Raw genomic sequence first — 6,148 nt, forward strand, 5'->3', positions numbered from 1 at the left:
GCCTCCTGCACTCCCCACACTGGGGATCATGCCCATAACCGGGGCATGTGCCCTTGACCGGGAATCAAACCATGATCGCCTGATTCATAGGTTGACGCTCAACCACTGAGCCACGCCGGCGGGGCACATATGTTGTAATGGTTTTCTTGAAAAGACAGCATGGACATCTTTCCAAACCACTAAATAGACACCCACATCATGCTTGGTAATGCTTGCCTAGTGCTTCATTGTACAGACAGTTTATTCAGCCCCTATTTGTGGACATCTATTTGGTTTCCTATTTTTGGCTATTCTAAACAACTTTGCAAGGAACGTCCATATATGCACATTTTAGTGCAATTTTCCAGTGCTTTGGGTACATTCTTGGAATTGAAACTACAAAGCCAAAAGATAATTAAAACAATAAAACACTTACATAGCCTTTAAACTAATACTGCTCTAAGCAGTTTGCATATATTAACTCATTTAATCCTCACAGCGTTTCTATGGAGAAGCGAACTCGCTGCACCCATTGTACAGAGAATTTAAGGGACTCATTCAAGGTCACCCAGCTAAGAAAGGATGGAGCTAGTTTGAACCCAGGTGGTCTGATGCAAGGGGTCTGGCATATGCCAAAGCAAAATATGCCATTTTGGCATAAGGATTCTTTTGAGCTGAAGGCATTAGAGAATCAACAGATGTAGGAAAAGTTATTTGCTCCCCCTTATCTGCATAAAAGCAGGACATGAATTTCCCTTTGTGAAGGTGGTACAGGTTCCCACCTCCCTCTCCTTGACCAGAATGAGGAGAGCAACTCTGATCACCAGGACAGAGAGCCAGTACCAAGATGAGTTTGCATAAACAGACCTTATTAAAATCACCCTTATCTTCCATTAGATCCCAAAGACGTTTCCTAGTTACTTTCCCACAATTCATTGGCCCTAGAAGCCCAAAACCCCTTTCCTTTGTCTAAGCGCTTCTCAATTTATCACTCGTCGTTAAAGTGGTATATAAGCTCCCAACTCTAACCACCTCTTTGGGTTTTTACTTCTTTTCTGCGAGGCCCTCATGCACATAAAAATATTAACTTCAATAAAATTGTATACCTTTTCTCCTGTTGATGGCTTTTGTCAGTTTAACTAGTCCATAAAATGCTCATGGGTCCTCTGAGCCAACGTGTTTGGAAAATGTTACATACTAGGTTTCCCCGTTTGAAGATTCTTCATGCACATGAACATATTAAAGGCTATTTTCCAACAAATACCCAATTCTCCCCCACCCAAGGAGGGAAGGATGGTACCCTGTCCCAGTGATGTTAGGTTTGGTCAGGCATCTTGCTTTGGCCCATAGAACGTGGGTGGAAGTTGACAGGGCACCAGTGTAGAACGTAAGAGGCATTGTATGTTTCTACCTGTTTTTCGGGTTTCATTTGAACTCTTCCTTGAGACAAATGTGTCCAGGCAACCTCCCTAGCCTGCTTCAGAGACCAGAGGGGCAAACCTGAACTCAACATCCAGCCTTGGGCAGAACTGCTCAATGGGACCTATGAACTTGTAAGCGAGAAGTAACTGCTTACTGCTGTGTGCCACTGTGGTTTGTAATGGTTGTCGGGCTACAAAAGCCGGTTAATACAAGGGTTCCTAGAAGCCCTTCAATAAACATAATTAGCATTGTTCAACTTTTAACCTCCCCCAAGTCATTTGATCAGATGCCCTTATTTACTCCCTAGAAAGCACAATGGGAAATAGTAATGTACACAAACCACTTGGTAGTGATTATACGCTACAAGCATTAGGATTTTTTAAAAAGATTTTAAATTGATTTTTACAGAGAGAGGAACAGAGAGGGGGAGAGAGAAACATCGATGTGAGAGAAAAACATTGCCCCCCCCCCCCCCCCCCCCCCGGGATCGGAGTGGCAACCCAAGCATGTTGGGAATCAAACTGGGAACCTTTTGGAACATGAGAAGATGCCCAACCAGCTGAGCCACACCGGCCAGGGGTAAAAATATTAATATTTAATTTTGAAAAGAGGCATTTTCTGGCATAAGATTTCTTACTTAATCCATAGAAACATTCACTTTTTAAATTTCTAAGAAGTATACCCAAAAGCCTTCCTAAGATATATCATGGTATTATTAATTACTAGAGGCCTGGGTCACAAAATATCGTGTACAGGGTTGGAGGGTCCCCTCGCCCAGCCTGCACCCTCTCCAATCCGGGACCCCTCGGGGGCAGTCAGACATCCCTCTTGCAATCCTAACCGCTCACCTGCATGCCTGCCTGATCGGCCCTAACCACCACCTCTGCCTGCCAGCCTGATGCCCCTAACTGCTTCCCTGCCAGCCTGATTGCCCCTAACTGCCCTCCCCTGCCAGCCTGATCACTCCTAACTGCCCTCCCCTGCCAGCCTGATCACTCCTAACCGCCTCTGCCTTGGCACCCACTTTGTCTGGAAGGATGTCCAGAAATGTCCAGTTTAATTAGCATATTACCCTTTTATTAGTATAGATACCTACTACTTCTTCTCTTGAGGTCATCAGCTTAATCTGATATACTTAGAAAGGTATTTTTTTAAGGGAAAATTATATAAACTAACATTATTAGTTTCAATACACTTTTGCTTCTCTCTCTACACACACCACACCACATACAATTATAACGTTAATATCTTACACACCGTAAATATTTTTTCCAACAAAACCTTGGAACTGCTGATTAGCACTTTTGTTTTATGGAAAATTTACACCATATGTATAACCTAATTGGCAATATTAGGCCTCACTGTCATCCCAATCAGCCAAGTTAGACTTAATTTCTGTTAAAAAGAGATTGGCTTAAAAAAAAAGTTATAGGATTTGTAATATGCATTCCTGGGACATCTTTCTTTCTTTCACATTATTTTAATTTTTTAAAAATTTATCTTTGTTGTTGAAAGTATTACAGATGTCCCCCTCTTTCCCCCTACTGACCCCCCTCCACCCTACATTCAATCCCCTGGGACATATTTCTTTCTGAGTTGTAACTTAAAGACTGACAGATAAGGCACAGAGCCTTTCGATGAATGTGATGCTTGAATGAAATAAGATGCCGTCACTTTCAATATTTCTTATCGATCCTCTCTTTGCTTGGCCCCAAGGGACCTTCCCTCAGGGAGGACATTAGTCTGAGGTTGGAGAGACGTGGGTATTACATGAAAAGCGTTACCACTCCAACTGCCTCCCTTCAGGAGAAATCGGAAGTGAGAGCTTCCCTTGCTTCTGCCACCATTCTTCATCCTTGACAAAATCATGGCAGGACGTTGATAGACATGAATATCTACCGTAGGGTCCTGGTACCCAGACACTTAGGTTTTTAACTGTTCTTTTGTCTAGTACCTACAGGTTTTACGATACCAGAGGATCACCCCCAATAAAATTAAAGATGGTCAGCCTTGCTGGCGTGGCTCAGAGGTTGAGCGTCGACCTATGAACCAGGAGGTCAGGGTTCAGTTCCTGGCCCGGGCACATGCTTGGGTTGTGGGCTTGATCTCCAGTAGGGGGTGTGCAGGAGGCAGCCAATCAATGATTCTCTTTCATCATTGATGTTTCTATCTATCCCTCTCCCTTCTTTTCTGAAATCAATAAAAATATATATATATTTAAAAGATGGTTAGACTAAGACATGTATTTCTTCTGCAAAGTGGGAGAAGGGCCATTTGCAGGGGAGGTGGGAAGGGAGGACTGGCCTGCCTCATTCACAGCCACATTTTCAGGGCAGATGGGTCTTAGGAAAGAGTATACATCGAGTCTGGGAACAAATTCCTCAAAACCATCTGTGCCCAGGGGCCCCTTGAGAATCTTGTAACCCCAAGGAAAGGCATATTCCAGACAGAAATATTCTATTAAATTACAATCATATCTTAAAAATTTTTTAAGACAAAGAGCTGTTTTTCTCATTTTTCTTAACCAAAACATTATAATTTTACTTTAAAAAAGAAAAGCATCTCTAAGGTTTTTTTTTAAAAGATAATTTATTGTTAAATGAAGAAGTCACAAAGCGAAATGGAGGGGGACAGAGGTCAACGATAAATTTAAAAAACAGCTTTTGTCCAATGCCATCCTGGGTTTCCTAAGGTTAGAAACAGGAAAGCGTCCAATGACCAGGCCATCACTCGTTCTTAAAAGGTCATGAAAATAAAACAACTTCTTTTCTGAAAACTCCCATCATCCTTCTTACATGAAAGCCATCACTCAAGAGCCTGAGGAAAAAAGACGTTGATTCATAAGGAAACGGTGTCTCCCAGGTGCGCTCAGGAATGTTTGGTTTTAATGAGTGAGTTTTAGGAAGCGCTGCTTCCGCCTTGCAAACCAACAGGAATCCTCCATCCACCGGTGTCATTCATCCGCCCCGAGTGTCCCACTGCGTCTTCACGTGATTGCTTTGCTGCTACGTTCAGCCAAGCAGGTTTGAAGGAAAAGGATGAGAAAGAACTCCAGTCGGTTCCCTAGTGAATAACTTAAAATAAAACCTGCTTTTCCATTTGCATGACACATTCACAACCGCTCACTTCTACTTACTTTCCGGATATCATTCCGATTCTCTCCCCACCTAGAATCACTTGCCTGAACTTAACCCAATGCCCCTAAAACGAAATCCCACGTGGACGTCTCAGCACGGGCTGTGCCTACGGCCCTGCTCTCCAGCCCCCGTCTCTCCTGACGGGCTGCCCACGACGGCGTCCTGAGCTCACTCAAGTTGTCCCCATGGGGCCAGAGCAAAGCCTTGGGAATTCTCTGAACATAATTTAAAAATCACATTTACCATGTGTCTTACATGATAAGACTATGGAATCGGAGAGAGAAATCCATGTTTCTCATAAATGCCATGCCATTTGCTTTTCCAAACACAGGAAGCATTTGTTGCTCAGCGTGACTAAGGAGACTGTAGGGCCCCAGAGGGGACACCCCCCTCCCCCGGCCCCACCCTGGCAAACTCAGGAAGGTCCCGCCCCCTGCAGGCTCCACAGGCTGGGGGCGCGGGGGATGCTTGCAATCAGCTAGGAGCACCACCGACCACACATGGTTAAACGTGAGGAGGACACCAGACAATATGGCTCGATAGGCCTCCAAGGACTTTAAATGGGTGTGATCATCATCTCTCCTGCTCACACCTGCTCTCCTCAGAACAGAAGTCCCTGCTGTGGCTCCAGGTGCCCACACAGCTATCAATTCTGCTTGCAGGGCCGGTGGACAGAGCCATCAGCAGAAGCAGCGGGAGCCCAAGCTAACAGTGCTCTGTAACCCTCAGGCACTTGACAATTTGGATGTAGTCAGAGGAAATAGTCAGCGTTTGTTCTTTCCAGCACCGGGAGAGAAAAAGCCATCTGCCACTTTCTTCACTCAGAAACCTCAGGGACTGGCAGGAAGAAGTAAGGGTTGGGGTGAGGCAGGGCGGGCAGGGGGTGAAGGCAGAGGCAGCCTGGCCCCCTGCACCCTCCTGGCCCAGCCACCGCCCCTGCTTCTGAGGCCAGTTCAGCTGAACTCACGAAGTTTCTTCAGTTCACACTCAGTGCTGTGTCCCTTACACTAAAATGAACACTTAAGGGATGGAACCGTCACAACAGCACCCAGGCCCAGGTTTTGGAGTTGGACTTGGGGCATCAGGCTCTACTTTGACTTCACCTTGTGCTTCACAGGAGGCGGGGGCGGTCGGGGGCGGGGGGGTTCCTTGCTTTCGGCTTAGACCTAAGGCACTGGCGGAATTCCTCTGCAATGTGGACACAGGGGAGGCCGAGTGCAGCTGACCCAGGGGCCCTGGGGGGGCACCCATCCTGATGGACCAGGTCACCAGAAACACACATCTGCCCCCAGGTGGGGTCAGGTCCTGGGTGAAGCCCCCGGTGGAGTCCCCGAAAGCGTTTCTCCTAAGCACTCTTTTCAAATGCCGCTTCTCTCTGCTATGTTTTGCCTTGTGAAAAAACAGGAAAGTATTTGGGAGCCCCAAACACACAAGCCTGTGGCGGCGTCACCAGATGCCAAGGGTGCGAGGCGCTTTGCCACGGCCTGGGCTCAGGAGTGACCAGAGGGACCGGGGCGAAGCCCCTGCCTCCAGACTCCGCCATGGGAGGAGGTGAAATTAGGACGAGCCTTCTATTTTTTTATATATAAATATATCTTTATTCTCGCGGT

Source organism: Myotis lucifugus, unplaced genomic scaffold (assembly GCF_000147115.1).
Source record: "Myotis lucifugus unplaced genomic scaffold, Myoluc2.0 scaffold_262, whole genome shotgun sequence".
In the NCBI taxonomy this organism is placed as follows: domain Eukaryota; kingdom Metazoa; phylum Chordata; class Mammalia; order Chiroptera; family Vespertilionidae; genus Myotis; species Myotis lucifugus.